A 20631-nucleotide genomic window follows, 5' to 3' on the forward strand; every position below is an offset into this window, starting at 1 on the left:
AGCTTCATGCTGCCATTGGAAAGCTGGGGAATAAATTGCACGGCATACTTGGTTTTTTTCATGACGTGGGTCTCAGAAGCTCTATTAAAAGTCTATTAAGTACCTTATCAGCTTCCGTTGGAGCCACAGATGAGGACTTCGTGTTGGAATTCATTTTCCACTCACGCCAACTATACTCTCAGAAGTGTGCTGTGCTGAATTTTTGTATTTGCATTCGATAGCTTGGGCCAGCTGGTAAGCACTTTCTACTGTAAATTAAGTGTCATGTGCATCCTTAAATTTAGATATTTAAACACATACAAAATACTATGCTGGAAAGATGCAAAGAAATACCAAACAGGAACTGCATTTTTGGCAGACTCACAATTGCACATTTGGCCATCAGTGAAACCCCTCTACCCACAGTAGGGCCCCGGGGGTGGGGGGGGCTGCAGTGGGTGGTAGTCAGTGGATTACAACTCTTTTCTCTCTAGTCAGACGCTCCCTGGTGGTCTAGTGGTTAGGATTCGGCACTCTCTCTCTCTCTGGTCAGAAACCAACTTGCCTCTTCTTATGACAACTTCTAACTCTTCAACACCTTAACATTCAGCTTTTGTATTCCAGAATAATTTCCCCAACACACAGTGACAGTTGTTTCCAAGTGATGAACACATCCCTGAATCCATTATGACCTCCTCTGATGTTTCTGCTAGGACTTCAGCTGGTGCTCTGCCATTATGGCAGGAGCTGAACCCAGTGTCCTGGGTGGCATGTGGCAGTGCGTGATCTAAGGCACGTAAGTCAGGGACTGGGAGTCCACAGGGGCTTTCCCTTGTGTTGCTCAGCTTAAGCAGAAGGAGAGGAATGAGGACTTAACGTGTCATGGGTTTCATGCTAGAAACATTTGGATTTACATTCTGTTATTTCAGCTGTCAAGTTCCTGCAGTGGATAAAGCTGTTTGCAGTCACTCCATGAGACGTCTCTGTGCAGGATCAGATTTTTTTGTGGATTTAGAGAAAACAACAGTGACAGAAGTTCAGCAAATATTTTTATCGCCCTAACTGGATGTCGACAATCAGTAAGAGGTAGAGGAGGAGTCCTGCACACAAATTTTGCCTGTTTCTAAACACTCTGTTTTGCACTGTTTGGCAGTTCATGGGTAGGACAAGAAAAGGAAGTTAATCCCTTTCTTTCCTGGTATTGTGCCCCAGGAGAAAAATCTCCTTCTATAAGGAGATTTTAAAATTATAAAATTTTAAATTTATATTATTTATGGTTTTTGTAATTTAGATTATAAAAATCTCTGCATGAGTCCTCACATGAAGACTTGTCAGCTATTGGATCGGAAATATGTTTTTTCATAACTAGATTTTATTTTTTTATTTATTAAAATGTATTTATTATTATTATTATTATTAATTATTGAGGCAGAGGGACAGAGGGAAAGGGAGAGAGAGAGAATCCTAAGTAGGCTCCACTCCTAGCAAAGAGCCCAACCTGGGTTTGATCTCACAACCCTGAGATCATGACCTGAGCCAAAATGAAGACTCAGAGACTTAACCGACTGAACCACCAAGGCACCTCACATAATTAGATTTTAAAGCCAAAATTTAAAAGCATTATTTTTTGCAGTTGATCAGTATGCTGTTCAGGCTACTACTGAGGACTCTTACATTAAAGAGAATATTAAAAGTTGTAGTAATTGCACCTATAGTCCCACTTTTCATCCTTCTCTGGATATACCTCTTTTGCCATGTGAGTTTGCCTTTCCCATCCTTGGAGAGGCAGAGGTGGTTTCTCTGTCCCATGTGATTTGCCAGGAGAATGAGGCAGGGGTGATGGTGTGGCATTTCTGAGCCAAGGCTTCCCAAAGCATTTGCGTATTTGTTCTTTTCTTCTGTCCCTGTGTTGCTGTGTGGAACCTCCAGCCTCCCTACAGATATATGAGTCAATGCCTGAAGACACAGGAGTGAGAGGAGTGAGTGAAGCTGAGCCCCCACGTAGGTCAGCCGACTTCCAACTGATCTCCAGACACAGGAGACATAATAGTGAATTTATTGTTTTAAATCCTGTTTTGTACTTTATTAGGCAGCATGTTTATGGCAACAGCTCATTGACACTAGAGTGTTAGCAATTAACAAACATTTGATAGATAGTTGCAAAATGAATGAACGAACAAAACCACGTGCAGAATATTTCTCTGCTTATATTTTACACAAATGTGTATATAGACAAAAGCAAAATAATATACAAACACCACAATGTTTATTTTCACCTGTCTGCAGGTAGACCCTTTGTGTTTTAGCTCTCCCAGTTCTCCATTAAAAGGTGGTTTGAGATTAATTGGCTGGTTGCCAAGCTTACCCAGTGTGAGAGGCAAGTCTGCCTCACACTATGGCTGTCCAGTTTTGTTGTCCCACTGAGTATGATTTCAATAACTGTGTAATTCATTTTCATTTATTTTGTCATTCACCAACTAGCTTTCCAAGCTACTATGTAAAATAAGTAGTTTGCAGAGAAAAGGACAGTGATATTGGCATGCCTTTCCACACAGAAAGGAAATACATGAAATTTTTAAAGTTTCCTTGTTGCTATCACCACTTTAAAAAACACAATGTCTATTATAGGCAACTTTAAAACTGTGCTGCAGAAAATGATCGGAAAAATTTTCTTCTGCATTAGCACTGTAATTGCACTTAAGGAGAATATAGAAGGATTAATTAATTTCACTGCTCAATGGGAGTTTGATTCTGGCTTTAAAAGCTAAAATTGGAAATAAAATCCTGAGTTGATAATGGCATTTGAGTTTTCTAATCAATTACTGTCTCTTAACCTATTCAGCACAGTGGTTCCAAAGAATGAAAAGAGAAGACATACCTTCCAAAAGTGAAATGAAATGATAGTTGATAAGTTACTATAACCAAGCATCTTATTCCTAAAACATTTTAAGTTTTTAAAAAAATTATTTTGGAGTGCTCAAAGTGTTTTAATATATATCATATTATTATTATATATTATACATATATATTATATTATGTATATTTTTGTGTATTAGATATATTATGTGTATATGTGTAACATATATCTGTGTATGCATGTATATATATAATTTATATATAATATATATATATTTGTGGGCCAGTTTTTGGTCATCATACTGGATATTATTCTAACTTGGTACAAATTACAATTCCCAGTGAGTGTTTAGAAAGCCCCAAGACTGTGGTTTTGAGATTAGCTAGGACGTGGCCTGATGACCTTTACTCCCACTAAGATAGTGGGAACAACTAGTGAACCACTAGCTCCTTCCCATATGTACATATATTTTTTTTAATTTTTATTTTTTATAAACATATATTTTTATCCCCAGGGGTACAGGTCTGTGAATCACCAGGTTTACACACTTCACAGCACTCACCAAAGCACATATGTACATATTTTTAATAGAAAAAAAGCATGTCAAGGGAACTAGAATTTGAGGAGAACATGCCCTGGGCCATTAAACAATTGCCCATTTTGAGCTTCTAGGATTTAACAGAAAAAGTATTTGGAGTATTGTTCATGCCAACCAAGTTTCAGACTTTCTTCCTCCAGGTCCTTGTAAGATTATAAGTGCCTTATTATGTAAGACCCCCAAAAATCTGGGTTTCCTATCAATGACAGAGTTATTTTATGCATAACTATATATACTTTGTTAAATCTATAAAAATAACAATATCAGAAAACTAGGGGAACATCAGGGATAGGAAAATTTTCTTAGTCTTGTTCTGACATATGTACCTGTAACTGCTGTCTTCGGTTGTAGGGTTGGTAGAGGAAAAAATTCAAGTCATCATTGATAGAATGACCCCATTGATTGCATGACTGATTTGACCAATAACAGAATGATTTGATCAACAAATAGATATGTAAATCATTTCATTTCTAGGAAAGTTTTGAATGCTAAGAACTATTCCAAAGACTGCTTATGAGTGTACGCTGTTTCCCTGGTGAATTTAGAGCAATTTTAACAAAACACAAACTTGTATAGTGATAGTGCATATTTTGAGGGCTTTAAAAAAATAATCTTTCTTATGTGATTATTTAGGTGATTTTTCCCTTATTTATAGGATGCTTGTATGTATATCTGAATGTTATATGCACATCTGTATGTGTGCATGTGTATATGTGCTGGGAAATATGAGTAAGAATTTAACCCATTTCGTTTTCAAAAAACACTAAAGAGGCAGACTCATCTCAAGTTTTAGATTTCTAACATAAATACATTTTATAGACAATGTATTGCTTTTAGGAAGTAGAATGGATAATCTTCTTTGGGGATTACTTATTGATTTTCTTTAGTTTTTAACAACATACAGTATTGTTATTGCTTACTTTTAAGCAAATCTGAATCAATAGTAGGTTATACAAGCACACGGTATATATATATATATATATATATATATATATATATATATATATATATGGAAGCATAACCCAGAACACATGCCATAGTCATAATGAGAACTTGTAGAAATGCTCACTTCAGATGATCCTTATTAATCGTTGCAGCAGAGATGTGAAGAAACAGAATGAGCCTACATTTCATCCTTAAGACTCAATTCTTTGGATAATTTATTTGTACTCCAACTTTGAAGTGGGTTAACCTAAAAGTGACTGTATTTTTAATCTGTGTTTTATAATGGATAAGGGTCATGGTCAAATTTTAAGATGAAGAATTAATAATGTTAATTATGAATCCTGACTCTGATATTGACTGGTTTCTTTTTGAAGGTTATTTGATCTAACTTTTGAAGTTAAAAATAGAAATATGCATATTTTTACCCACATTATGGTATATAATCTATGTCAAACAAGACAAAAATGCCTTGGGAACATGATATATATTGGAACAAAAATGTCTACTATTTAAGTGCTTTTAGAGTATTTTTACTGATTTGGACAGAAATAGAAGTTCCTAATGAACAGAAATATGTGACCATTATTTGCTGGCTTTTCTTCCCTTTTATGTTTATGTGCATTTCATTTCTTTAAAGTTCCGTGAGACTCTGATCTTCACTCTCCTCAATGACTTCTATGCACTGTAAAGGATGCTCTTTGTGAAGTATGAAATTCATGGCTTATCTGTGTAAAAAGTGAAAATGAAAAACTGTTATATATCCTTAATGTTGGTTTAATTTTTAAGTGATGAAATACAGGTTCTGTCTACAAGTGGTACGTCTTTTTGTACATTTCACACTTGTTACCTTTATGCTACAGCAAAGTGAGCAGAACGTGTATTAGTTTTTCTAATGAAAGAAAAAAATGAATCTCAGCGATAGTAAGCCCAAAACCTGTATGATTCTTAGGTCTCTGGCAAAGTTTACAGGTGGTATTAGGATTCCTAATTTTGTCTGCTTTGCAACATCACACATTTATTTGGCAGCTAATGAGAATCTGTGTCAGTGGTGATCTTTTATAAAGGTGACTAGGCTGAGGTCCTAATAAACCAGTTGAGGGCGCAGACATGAGAAAGACATATAAACAGATAACAAGGGTGCCCAGGTGGCTCAGTCATTAAGCGTCTGCCTTTGGCGCGTCGGGAAGTCTGCTTCTCCCTCTACCACTCCCCTTGCTTGTGTCCCTTCTCTCACTGTCTCTCTCTTTCTCTCTCTCTGTCAATTAAATAAATAAATAAAATCTTCTTAAAAATATCTGTATGAATGAATGCAGTAGACACATAAACTAAGTGTTGGTTGAATTGGGGAAAGCTTTACTGGAAGAGAGATTTTTGAGGGGGGTTCTTGGAGAACTCCAGAAGATGGAAACAAACCTTGACTTCTCTCTCCCCCATCCATACATCCAAACTATCGACATATCCTTCAGCTCTGTCCCTCGAGTATGTATGAAATTCAAGCCTTTCTCTCCACCTCAAGTCTGCTACTCTAGTCCAGGGCATTACAAATTCTGCCCTGACAGCTTCCAGACCGCTCTCCAGCACTTGCCCTGGTCGTTGTCCTGTGGTTGTTAGTGACGGCTGTTGGCAACAACACTGTGAATGAGGCTACCCATGCCGTGTCATCTTTTGGTGACTTTCCATCACTCTTAGGATAAGGTTCAACCTTCATCGTGCTTACAGGCCCTGCACAATCTGTCTCTGATGCTTTTACATCCTCATGCAGCACCATGTTCTTCCTAGCTTGTTCGCCCCCCAAATTCCTTTCATCGGATCTCCCAAAGACTGAGACCAAATGTGATGGTCAATTTTATGTGTCAACTTGAATGGGCCACAGGGTGTACATATTTGGTCAAATATTATTTTGGATGTTTCTGTGAGAATATTTTCTAGATGAGATTAACAATTGAATTGGTAGACTTTCAGTAGGACAGTACCTTCCAGGATGTGGTGGGCCTCATATAATCAGTCAAAGGCCTTAAGAGAACAAAATCTGACTTCCTGTGAACAAGAAAGAATCCTGTCAGCACACTGCCTTCAGAGCTGAGTTGCAACACTGACTCCTTCCTGGATTTCCAGCCTGCTGGCCTACTCTGCTGATTGTAGGCTAACTAAGCCTCCACAATTGTGTGAGCCAATAATTAAAATCTCTCTCTATATATTTCTTTCTCTTTTTGTATGTAGATTATAGACATAGACGAAGATAAGATTTGGATATGTATGGGTAGACACATATGTACACACACACACACACACACACACACACACTCTGTTCTGTTTCTGCTTGTCTGAGAACTCTTACACACACCTCAAGGCCTTTGTGTGGTTCTCATCCTGGGAATCCCTTGTATCAAACTCATTCTCATCATTCAGGTTTCAGCTTAAAATGCTTTTATGCAGAACTATTTTCCCTGCCTCTTTGATCACAAGGATTTTTTTTTTAAACATTCACCTTATAACACCCTTTGCTTTTGCTTCCTAGTATATGTGATAATTTGTAGTTATATATTTATTTATGTAATTAGGTCTTTCCTACTTGTATTTCACATGATAGCACTGCTTCTCAACCTCTTTATCATCACCCATAAGGACCCTTTGTAGACATTTTTTCTCTAATCACTTGCCACCACAAATATATTATCCCTTTGTATGTACTATATATATACACAAACAGAGGAAGGTGATTTTTTTACCCCTAATGACCAATTTTCAGCTGCTAGGGGCTGATATCGCTGGTGCTGGGAAGTATGTGGTACAATGTAAGCCCCACAGTAGGCCATTGCTTTTCCCTTTCCCCCCGTACCCCCACCCCCGATACTGCAGCATAGTAAGTGCTCAATAAAGAAGCCTTAAGTAAACTGAATAAAGGAATTGGCTGCCTGGGAAGAGCATCCAGGAACCAGTACCCTTGGGTGCTGCTTCTGTATTTACCACCTGTGGCCTCAGACAAATCTCTTTACCCTCATCTCCTCATTTTAAAAGTGGGAAAAGTAACAGCTCCTAAATCACGGTACACTCTGAGGGTGAGACAAGATAATCCATGCAAAGGGCTTAGTGGAATGCCTAATGTAGTCAGTGCTAAATAATATACAAAGAAAATAGCTACCTTTGCCAGGTGGTATGTGTGTGTGTGATGTCAGGAAAAGCTCCAGTTGAGAAAAATGCTATGATGCACACCATCTCTACCATATTTCCCCTAATTTAGAGCTGACATTATTCAGTCAATAACCCTAAGTAAATACCTGAATTTCCCAAAATGAGTTGCTTAGAATGCATACTTGTTCTAAATAGTTCTTTTAAAAAAATATATTATTTTTGAGAGAGAGGGGGAGTGTGTGTGTACCGGCAGGAGGGGAAGAAGGGGAGAAAATTTCAAGCAGACTCCATGCGGAGCCCATCTTGGGGCTCACTCTCAGGATCCCGAGATCATGATCTGAGCCAAAACCAAGAGTCTGATGCTCAACTGACTGCCCCACCCTGGTGCCCCTCTTCTGAATATTTCTTATGGGGGAGAAATCAATGTGCTGGAGACTAAGAGGGCAGTTCAGTGAGATGTGGAAGGAACTCTCATCACTGATCCCCATATAGTCACTCAAAGGTGCTCTTTCTCAGTTTTCCCTTCTGAAAAATAGTGATGGTCATGGTTTCTGTCTTCCTGATTTATTTTGAGGCTTACAGAAGGAGGAAATTAAGGTCTCTTTGTGAAAGTAAAGTATGTTTGTGTTTTTGAGAACAAGACTACTCCATATCTGGTTGCTTGGTATGTACCAGCTTTGTGCTAACCTGATGGAGAAGCATTTGTTTAATTAATCTTCACCGTAGCCTGTCAGGAAGGTGTTATCATTTTATACTTGAGGAAACTGAGGCTGGGGAAAATTTAGTTACTTGCTCACAACCACATTGCCAGCAAAGGATAGGATCAAGATTCTTCCCTGGAGAGAGGTGCATGCCAGGGCCCACCTTAAAAATCACTATGATTTATGAATCGCTACGATTCTAACAATCACTGAGATGTTACAGGCATTTTGCTACCTGCTTTACCTTCATTTTGAAATTTAACTCATATAACCATTTTATGATTTGGGTGTTCTTAGTAATTTCTTTATAACAGATGAAGAAATTGAGACAGAAATGTGACAGTTAATTTTCTGTGTCAACCTGACTAGATGATTCGGTGCCCTGACATTCTGTCAAACATTCTTTCAGAAGTTTCCTGAAGGGAGGGTATTTTTGCATGAGATTAACATTTAAATAGTTGGACCTAATAAAGCAAATCTCTGCTTCCCAAGGTGGGCCTTGTCCAATCAGCTGATGGCTTGACTAGGGCAAAAAGGCCAACCCTCCCTAGAGTGGGATGGAATTCCTCTTGCATGACTGTCTTCATTCTGAGACGTAAACTTTTTCCTGCCTTTAGACTTGAACTGACACATCAGGTCTTTCTGAGTGTGAAGCCTCTGGGTTTCCTTTGGGTCTCTGGGTCTCATGTCTTCAGACCAGGAATGGAGGCCCACATCTGTCCTTCTTGTGTTTTGTGCTTCTTGATCTTGTGCTTTCTGACTCACCCTGCAGTTCTGAGTCTGGTCAGCCTCCATCACCGCATCAGCCAATTCCTTATAATAAATCATTTTTGTATATGGAAATCTCTCTCTCTCTCTCTGCATACACACACACACACACACACACACACATAAATATATCATATATATAAGATTAAAAATCAGATTAAGATAAGAAAGAGGGAAATAATTCTGACTCCCTAAAGAAACATATTTCTCTTTTATATAACACCCTAAATAATAAAAAATTGGGTCATGTGTTTAGTATAATATGTTTATGTGTGTGTGTGTGCATACACATATATACACAGACTTACAAATATGGGCACATATGTATATATAGAACATCATTATGTGTGATTACATATACATACACATACACACATACACACACGCACACATAGATTGGTTTATATAAAAACACTTATGTATTTATATGTATGTATATAACAAAAATACAATGTTTTCCAAAATTTTTACTCTTTTTTTACATATATTAAAACAGGAATGATATACTTGGCAAACAAAGATAGCAACTCTAGTTACATGGTATTTATGTTTTATCTCATTCCCTGTAAGGGGAAAGTCAGCTGGTTATTGCTTCTTTTCAGTGTGTGCTCTCAGAGAGCTCATCCTTTGAAATAAAGAAAAAAAAAAAAACCCACAGTCAGACAAGTTTGGCATTAATGGCAAGGAGATAGTGCTCTGCTCATACATTACCTTGTTTACAGGAGCTCCAGCACTAGATTTTATCTGTCAAGAAAGCAAAGATGCAAAGAGAAAAAATGGTTCACTATTAAACTGAGAAGTTCAAATCAGTAGTGTTGTATCATGGAATAACTGGCCCTTCGATGTATTGTCAGAAGAATGCTTTAACTTGTTAATACTGTCAACTGCCTTGACAATGGCCATCTTTCTTCTCATTTGAATAAAGGGTCATTTGCTCACTATCATAGTTTCTCCAACAGCTTTTAACTAGATAACATAATTACATATTCCCCATAAAATTAAAAATGGAGAACTGTCAGGGTTTCAGTGGCACACCCTCTGAAAGTAAATTCTTCTTCTTTGCCCTTGTTCTCTTTCTTTCTCTCTTTTCCTTCCTTCCTTCCCTTCCCCTCTCTGCCCTCCCCTCCCCTCCCCTCTCTACCCTCCCCTCCCCTCTCCTCCCCTCCCCTCCCCTCCCCTTCCCTTCTTTCCCATTCTCAGATGGAACTTCTCATTGGGTGGTGCAGATCTACATTGATGGGAGGAGGCATCTTTCAAATGAGCCATGAATGGTCAGTTTCTCCTCTGACATGACAACTTGGGTTTTCTTCCATCTCACAGGGTGATAAAATGGGAAGAGGGTAGAGTAGATACTTTTGAAATATGTCTGTCACATCAGAGAAGACCAGTCAACTTTTTAAGACCTCAGGCTGGTTCTTCCATGAGGAAGAAAAGAACTAGTAAATAGTTACTTCCAGAGTTTATTGAGAGCCCGTAAGAAAGTTCAAGAGTGTGCCTTTTTGATTTGTACTTTCCATGGCTGGATCAAATGCATTTAAGACCATTTACTCCATCAGGGGCTTAGGTGGCTCAGTGAGTTAAAGCCTCTGCCTTCAGCTCAGGTCATAATCTCAGGGTCCTGGGATCGAGCCCCGCATCAGGCTCTCTGCTCAGCAGGGAGCCTGCTTCCTCCTCTCTCTCTGCCTGCCTCTCTGCCTACTTGTGATCTCTGTCAAATAAATGAACATAATCTTTAATAAAAAAAATAATTTACTCTATCTATCAGGGTGCCTGGCTGGCGCAGTGGGTGGAGCATGCAACTCTTGACCTTGGGATTGTGAGTTCAAGCCCCACATTGGGTGTAGAGATAACTTAAACAGAAAACCTTCTTTAAAAGATTATTTACTCTATTGTAAATAATTTATACTTGCAGTAATCAAAGTAAAGTTTTCTCTTGTATTCTCTAATCTGAAATTGTTGAGTGGAAAAAGATGCAAAATAACATCGTTATTTACTTATACACTAATGATGCCTGACAATCTTTTAGAATCTCTAAAGCTGGGTTCTAAGGTAGTAAGTCTTATCTAAAATGCAAGATGAAATCGAATGACGATGGGGGAAAAAAAGATCAGTTCCCCAGATATGAAGTGATATGTTGGCATGAAATTGGTTCAGGTAATCTGAGATCTTCAGCAAGCACAGCTGCAGATTTCTTCCTACCAGGTGGAGCAAGATTAGGGTCTCTCTACCTCCCTGGCAAGCCTGGTACCTAGTCCTCTTTGGCTGTAGTCCACTTGATTACAATGAACATTTATAAAAATGGTAAATGTTGCCTTAAATTTTGCGCTATGAATTTTTACTCTTGCTTATTTTCGTTTTTTTTTTTTTTCTTTTCTTTTTTTTAAAAGAAAGAACACACACATGTGGGCAGGGGGATGGACAGAGGGAGAAGAAGGGGGAAAGAGAATCTTAAGTAGGCTCCACACCCAGGGCAGAGCCCAGCTTGGGGCTCAACTCATGTCCCTGAGATCATGACCTGAGCCAATATCAAGAGTAAGATACTTAACCAACTGAGGAACCCCGGTGCCCCTGTCTTTTTCTAAATGAACACTGGCCTTCAGTACCTCCATCAGTCTCTACTCAGTCCATTCTTGAGGTTGAGATGAAAAGTAATAGTCCTTTCAAAACTACTAGAGAATTCCTGATTCCTACTTCTCTTGGCTGTGGGGCACCTGGGTAGCTTAGTGGGTTAAAGCCTCTGCCTTTGGCTCAGGTCATTATCCCAGGGTCCTGGGATCAAGCCCTGCATCAGGCTCTCTGCTAAGTGGGGAGCCTACTTCCCTTCCTCTCTGACTACTTCTGATCTCTGTCTGTCAAATAAATAAATAAAATCTTTAAAAAAAAAAAAAAACCTACTTCTCTTGGCTGTTTTCAATATCTGTCTTAAGGGACATTCTCAGATCATTCTATTCTCTTACTAGTGCTGGTTAGACCTCAGATTTCAATTGACAATGCCAGAATAGTGAAAGAGAGGTAGACATCAATTGGCAATTGTATTAAGTCTAAAATTATATGCTAGACATGCATATGTACATTATACACATGCACATATAAGGCACGTGTGTGTTCAGTTGAGCACTGTGTAACAGACACCGTACTAAGCGCCTATTCAATGGATTCTAAGAGGGGGTGGTTAATGAGTTAACATCTGAAAAGTACTTTGTGTGATACCTAGCCACAGTAGTGCTTATTACTGTTATAGAACAGGAAATGAAAACCTTAAGAGGTTAAATAACTTGCCATAGCTGGTGGCTGTGTCACATAGCTATTAATTGTTCAGATCCAGATATTTTGACTCTATCACATTTATTCTCCAATAAAATGTTTATTATACTTTGAGAAAAACAAGCACACTCCTAAGCATACATCAGTAGTGGGTGTGGGGGCTCTTTTAAGTAATTATACTAATATATTCCTTCTAGATCTACATTTATACATTTTCTAATTTAATTGTTGGTTAGCCAGTGATCAGGTTTAGGAGAAGTAGATAGATGGTCCCTGATGGATCTGCCAGCTGGGCCTGTACTAATCTTTGTGAAATGGAACACAGGGTGATCTGAGTACTTTGAACTGATGCTTAGGAGAGAGGTTCAAATAAGGGACACAGAGGAAAGAAAAAGTGGTGAAGGAACAAAGGAACAATATGGTGAGGTGGGATTTTTTTTTTTTTTTAAGCTTCAGAGGTAGAATTTAGTGATTCACCAGTTGCACATAACACCCAGTGTTCGTTAATGACATCTAGTGTCCTCCTTCATGCCCATCACCCGATTAGCCCTTCCTCCTACCACCTCTCCTCCTGCAACCTTCAGTGGGTTCCCTACAGTTAAGAGTCTCTTACGGTTTGCCTCCCTCTCTGTCTGTATGTTATTCTATTTTTCCTTCCCTTACCCAATGTTCATCTGGTTTGTTTCTTAAATTTCACATATGAGTGAAATCATATGATATTGGTCTTTCTATCATTGACTTATTTAGCTTAGCATACCCTCTAGTTCCATCCACATCATTCCAAATGGCAAGATTTCATTCTTTTTGATGGTTGAATAATATTCCATTGTGTATATAAACTACATGTTCTTTATTCATTCATCTGTCAATTGACATCTTTCCATATTTTGGGTATTGTGGACATTGTTGCTATAAACCTTGGGTACATGTGACCCTTTGAATCACGGTATTCTTTGGATAAATACCTGGTAGTGTTGTTGTTGAGTTGTAGGGTAGCTCTATTTTCAACTTTCTGAGGAACTTCCATAGTGTTTTCCAGGGTGGCTGCAGCAGTTTGCGTTCTGAGGTGGGACCTGGTAGTGCTTAAGAGCATGTGTGCCATCTTGCATCAGACTGGTAAAGTTCAAATCCTACCTCTGTCACTTTCTAGCTTTGTGATCTTTGTCATCTTATTCAACCTCTCTAAGCTTTGGTTTCCTTACCTATAGAATGAAGAGAATAATAACATTTACCTCATAGGTTTATTAGAAAGATTCAGTGAGTTACTAGACATAGAGCACTTGCCTGATGCACAGTAGACATCAATTAAATGATAATATATGCTGTTGATGTTTCCAGTATTTGTGAAGTTTTAGAATATATTGTGGGGGAGGGTTAGCATGTAAAATGTGTGTGATGATATAGTAGCTTTTGATTTTAAGGGGGTACATAAATGGGGCTGCACAATGGGAATGGAAAACCAGCCAGCTGAAAATGAACCATCATTAGCTACGTGCATGTCTGGGAAGGGTGTCTGTGCAGTCATGAACTCCAGGAGCTGCTCCAGCTGTGATGCTCCAGGGCACCAGGACTGTGAGTGACCAAAGGGCCTGGTACCCATCCACAGGGAAGGAAATCACACTTGCCAACATCCTCTCTCTTGAGACAGTCTTACAAGGAGCACTACTGCTTATCTGGGAGTTATCACATATCTAAGATTTGCTCTCAAAACTCCCTTGGGTCTATTGGTAGTTAGAGATAGAATCTTGCATCTTAACTCTGAATCTTATCAGTCTCCAAGGTAGTGAAGCTAAACTTTATTTACAAATATTTAAAACTGATTGATAATTAATTTGAATGCCTTTTCTTGACAGTTTGAATTAATGCAGTAGTGCTCAATTGTGTAATTTATGTCAGAATCAGAATGAAGTATATGAAACATTTCTTGGGAAGTTTTGTAGAAATGCTTATCTCATGGCTTGACCCCATCCTAATGAATACAAACTCCCAGAGGGGAAGGTCTGAACTTACGTATTCTAAAAGAACTCTGTGCGTGATTTGATGCCACAGTGCCTCCACTGCTACATTGCCTTGACATTTTATTCCTTTTAGAAAGACCCAGGTGAAGACAATCTGGTAAGCCTCAATTGGGTTTGAACAACTTCTTCAATTTTTTAGTGCCAGAAGATTGAGTCTTCTTGACTTGGCTAGAAGCAAGACAATTTATGAGGAGCTGGATTCTATTGTTCTGATTTATTTGTGCCATTATGGAGACTTGGTCTTTGGGATGAATGTCTGACCTCGGGTGACTGCCAAGGGCTTTGGAAAGTGAGAGAAAGTTTCCATGGAGCTGTTGGAACCATGAGCCAGAGGCCAAAATTTACTCTTCTTTAAGCAGCTTCTCCATTCCAAGCAGGGTGACACTCTGGCAAGACACTAATCTTTGAGTGTCTGTTTCAATATTTTTGCATTGGGACAAAACCTACTGCAGAGAGGTTGTTGTAAGGATTAAATGAGGGAAAATATAGGATGCACATAGCTTGGGACAATATTAGTTTTCTTGCTTTTTCACCTGCTACCTCTTTTTCCTCCTGTAGCATCTGTTCATTATTAAACATAGTATCTAGCAGTCACTTAACCTGCTTAACTAAATCACAGTAGTTCTCAAGTGCCAAAGCAGTTCCCATCATCAGGATAGAGTTTGCGTTTTGTGTTCTGGTGGCCCCCACAATTCACTTGGGTTATTTTCTATCTCTCAGCAGTATAGAAACCGGTTGTTTGAAACTATACAAATGTTGCAAGTAGGACTTCGTATGAATCTGTGCAAATTCCTGAATTCACTTCTTCATGGTTTCCCTGTATTTTTGAAGGTTGTTTAAGTCTTGTCAACCCCTGCTGTCAGACCCTTGCTAGCATCCAAGAGAAGTCATTGAGAGTATTTCCTTACTTTTATAGCTATCAAGAAGACTTGCATGATAAAGCGAGAAATGGGATGTCATGTTGTGGCTGCCCTCCATTTGCCTCTTATCCACAGTCTTCCTGCTCACCCTCTTCACACAGTCTGTGTTCCCCACACCAGCCTTGCCCTCAGTTCACCCTGGAGCCCCTGGGAGATAGAGTCCAACATTCTTCGTTGTATATCATGATGCACTCATGTTCTTGAAGATGCCAAACCTTGCAATGATCAAAGGGTGAAAACTGGTAAATACTCCTGAATCAACAGCCTCTTGAGCCCTCTTATTTCTACAAATATAAACATAATTTGGAAAGATTATTAGTACCTGTGGGAATTTAGAATCATTGCTAGGAGATCCTTTTGAATGCAAATTCCTGCCCTCTTGATTCTGTCTGGTTTTCTGTTTACTGCTTAGTACACTAAGAAAGCAGACAGATCTTCATAGTTTGAGGGCCAACAAAAGAGTTAGTTTTCTCATTTTTCATGCTGTGGAGAATTGAATAATCAGTGGTACTAAATTGCCACTCCCTGCATGCCTCTTTCTGTACCCAAATGACTTTCAAGATTGCATTCCATCATTATTGTTGGCCTTAATCTTGTCCACATGTTTTGTCTTTCCAGGACGCAGATGAACTTTCGTAGAAGAGGGGAGTGTGACTTTTATCCTAAGGAACTAGATTTTTCTTTCTTAAACATTGACATATTCTCCTAAACTGAAGACATGTGAGTTAAGGATATCACAATTTGGTCCCCTTCTTCTCTTTACTGATGCACGCCCCCTCCTTTTTTTCCTATTTTCCTCAGTTATTTAAGCAGATTTATCCCAGTGTGCTGAAGACACACTCAGATTCTTTAAGTTCAAATTCTGGCTTTGCAGCCTATTAGATATATAGCTTGAGGCTCTCTCTCTGATGTGGTTTCCTCGTTGTTAGATGAGGATAACAAGTTTTGCCTATTAAGTGTGGTCAGATGGCTACATGTTCCAACCCATGAACCCCTTTCTTCTAGAGTCATTGAATTCCACATTCCTAGTTAAGCATTTGACATTCTGGAATACAGACTGCTTTAAGCATGGCCATATAACTAAATTGTGAATAGTAGAATATAAGGAGAAGCGGTATGTGCAACTTTGGAAATGTTTCTTTAAAGGTAACAGCCATGTAATTTTCCTTTCTTTCTTCTCTTTTCTGCTGAATACAGGATGGAATGCATGGAATAAACTGGGAACAGCCATGTTGAAGCTTGATGTAAAGAGGTCATGGTGGAGACACAGTGCTCCATGGTGTCAGGACCCAAGCCCTTTCCATATTGTTGCTCCGCCATGTATGGCCATCCCATTATTACATTTTATTTCCTTTGTCATCCTTAATAATTGCTGAAATCAACTTGTTTATTTTTTGTTTGCTTTTAAATTCTTACCTCACTAGAATTTAAGAGAAATCTAACTTGTTTAATCACTGTTCCAAGTACATAGACAGTGGTTGGAACACAACAGGTGTTAAACATGGATGGAAAAAATGAATGACTGAATGAATGACTGAAGCCTCAATCAGCTTCAGGGGGTTGCAAGTCTAGTGGGGGTCAGTGGCAGTTGCTGGCAGGAAAAAAACAAGTCCTACTGGGTGGCATGGAAGAGCACCAGTGGGTGGTGGTATCCAGTAGAGTGGTGGTGGCCACCATCAGGAGAAGATGGGACAGGCAAGTAGCAGATGAGTCAAAGGGCCACAACTGGATATGGGGAAGAAGTGGCACATTAAGTCTAGTGGTAGATTTATTTGTGAACACATTTAAAATATCCCTTAGAATACACAGACATAGTTGGGTGGGCAGCAGATAATCCATTAAAATTTGAATTATTGTTGCTTTTCTGAGGTCATCTGTACTCACAGGCTGGTGACAAGTGGACACTTCAGTTAGAACCTTCATAATCTATGGCTTTAAAGACAAAGTTTTGTTTCTGAATGTCTATACCTTGCTGAATGCTAGATCCTTAAAATGCCTCCTTTCCCCCCTTATATCTTGCTCCTATTATCCTTAAAACCTTGCATTCTCCTTCCTCATGCATCTTAGAGGTGGGTCAGAGGTTCATTAAAATTGTCTATTTTATTTGCCTTTGGTTTCTCCAATTCATTAATCTCGGGACTCAGCCTTTTCTTTGCATGTGCCCTTTGCCTTTGTGCTATCTGATTCACGTGAGTCACAGAGATAATTTACGGGTAATATATGTTCTGTCTGCCTTGGCTTCAGGTGTCTGAAGTGACCCACGGGGCAGTGGTGTGTATACTGTCTTTGTGGGAGGAAAGCAGAGATAAAATGCTCTTTGAGGAATTATAAAGTATAATAAATTATTTTGTGCTTCACATGACTTCCTCTCCATCCCTGCTCCAATATCATCATGTGAAGAGTAGGAGAAGAGAGGATGGGAGGGAGCTATAGGCATTTATGAATAATATTATTTAGTTCACTTCAAATAATGCATAAGAAGTGCTGCCAAAGCTTGAACCGAGAAAAGGAGATACAAAAGGCGACTGTAGCCACAATGCATTGAAAATTTGGGTATTTGGAATAAGTTGCTGACAGAAGAGTCAGGGAAAGAATCTGTTATGGATAAAATGGCAATAGGAGATTGGTTGGCTGTAAAAACATGTAGAATTAGGAAAAAATATTGCTTTAAGGGGATCTGCTTTATTGTTCAATATTATTAGCACATAGATTCTTACAAATTCCTATTACCTAAATATAGGAGAGTGATTGCTCCTTAAAACCCTTAAAAGTGTCTGGCATTGATTTTCTTGATGCCGGTGTGTGTTTGGGATTCTTCATCTTCAATAAATCTGTCTGGAAGTGGGGCCATTGTACTTTTGGATTTTTCTCTTCTGAAAAGTGTTTCTTGACGTCTTGGTGGAGGAGAAAGTAGTATGGTGTTTTGAAAGAAAAAAAAAATAAGTCTAGTCTGACTCTTGAATCCAAATTGCCTCAGGCGTTTGTAAAGACTCATGGATTTGTCTGGTGCTAGAAGGAGCAATAGAGATTATATAAAAACATTCACTTGTGTTTTTTTAGGTGATGAACTTGAAGAGGTCTAGTGATTTAACCCATTATTGTGTGGTTAACTACCCTTTAGGTTCTAAGCTTAGAATTAGACCTCTGCATTTTGAAAGCCCTATTTTTGTTTATTTATTTTTATGTAACTAAGGTGTATAATTTGATGATTTGATATATGTATATGTTGTGAAATAATCATTACAATCAAGATAATTAGCATATCTGTTACCTCACATAATTATCGTGTGTGTGTGTGTGTGTGTGTGTGTATGTGTATGTTTGTGTGTGTGTGTGTGTGTGTGTGTGTATGTGGTAAGAACACTCAGGATCTAGCTTCTTGGCAAATGTCAAATATACAGTACAGTATTGTAACCTATAGTCACCATGCTATAGATTAGATCTCTAAATCTTACTCATCTTGCATAAGTGAAAATTTTTACTCCTTAATCAACATCTCCCCTTTTCCCCTCTCCTGAGTTCTGGTAACTCCATTATACTCTCTGTTTTTATGAATTTGATAATTTCAGATTCCAGCGAATGAGATCATACATTATTTGTCTGTGTTTGACTTACTTCATTTAGTGTAAGTGTCCTCCAGATCCATCCATGTATTGCAAATGGTAGAATCTCCTTTTTCTGTAAGGCTGAATAGTATTATATTGCATGCATATACCACATTTAAATAAATCCATTTACCTATTGATAGACATTTACATTGTTTCTGTATCTTAGCTGATGTAAAAAAAACAATGCTGCAAAAATATGGGAGTATAAGTATCTCTTTGAGATCTTAACTTTATTCCTTTCAGCAAGTACCCAGAAGGGGGATTGTTGAATCATACATTAGTTCTATTTTTAAATTTTTGGAGACCCTCAATACTGTTTTCAATAATGGCTGTACCAATTTACATTCCCACCAACACTGTACCAGGGCTCTCTATTCTCTACATCCTTGCCAGTGCTTGCTATCTTTAAAAAAAAAATAGTCATTCTAATAGGTGTGTGGTGGTATCTCTTTGTGGTTTTGATTTGCCTCTTCCTGATGACCCATGATCTATATTTTTATATACCTGTTGACCATTTGCATGTTTTCTTCAGAAAAATGTATATTCATGTCCTTTGACTATTTAAAAAATTGGATTATATTTGTTTGTCAGTTTATTGCTATTAAGTGATATGAGTTCCTTATATATTTTGGTTATTAACCTCTTATCAGATATATGGGTTGCAAATATTTTGAATCATTCTGTAGGTTACCTTTTCTTTTTGTTGTTTATTTCCTTTGCAATGCAGAAAAGCATTAGTTTGTTGTAGTATCACTTGAATATTTTTGCTTTTGTTGCCTATACTTTTGGTATCATATCCAAAAAAATTGTTGTCAGGAGACAAGGAGATTTTCTCTATGTTTTCTTCTAGGAACTAGGCTTTAAGTCCTTACAGTTAAGTCTTTAAGCATTGTGAGTTTATTTTTGTGAATGTTAAGGGCTGAATTTCATTATTTCACATACACATATTCAGTTTTCCCATTACCACTTATTGAGGAGACTGCCTTTTCAATGTTCATTGTGTATTTCTGGCACCCTTTGTCAATGATTATTTGACCATATATGTGTTGGTTTATTTCTGGACTCTATTCTGTTCTACTGGTATGTGAGTCTATACCATACTGTTTTCATTACTATAGTTTAGCAATATAATTTGAAATCAGGAAGCATAATGCCTCCAGCCTTGTTCCTTTTTCTCAAGCTTCCCTTGGCTGTTTGGGGTCTTTTGTGGTTCCATATGAATTTTAGAAGTGTCTTTTCTATTTCTGTGAAAAATGCCATTAGAATTTTAATAGGGATTGCACTGAAGCTGTAGATCACTTTGGATAGTATGGACTTTTAGATAATGTTAATTCTTCTTACCCATGAGCATGAAATAACTTTCCATTTATTTGTATCTTCTTCAATTTCTTTCAACAATGTCCTACAGTTTTCAGTGTACAAATCTTTCACCTCATGGGTTAAGTTTAATTCTAGGTTTCATTCTTCTGGTGCCCTTATCAATGGGATTATTTTCTTAATTTTTTGTAGAATCTTTCACTGTTAGTTGTACAGAGGTGTGCACAGTTGTCTTTCTACCTACTCTTTATTTTTTAATTAAGATTTTATTGATTTATTTGACAGACTGAGATCACAAGTAGGCAGAGAGGCAGGCAGAGAGAGAGAGAGAGGGAAGCGGGTTCCCTGCTGAGCAGAAAGCCTGAGGTGGAGCTTGATCCCAGGACCCTGGGACCATGACCTGAGCCAAAGGCAGAGGCTTTAACCCACTGAGCCACCCAGGCACCCCTCTACCTACTCTTATAACTTGCATTTTCCACTCAAATGTCTGATTGAAATGGTAAAAAGAGAAAGTGAACATGGAA

This window comes from Mustela lutreola, chromosome 7 (assembly GCF_030435805.1).
Source record: "Mustela lutreola isolate mMusLut2 chromosome 7, mMusLut2.pri, whole genome shotgun sequence".
NCBI classification, from domain to species: Eukaryota; Metazoa; Chordata; class Mammalia; order Carnivora; family Mustelidae; genus Mustela; species Mustela lutreola.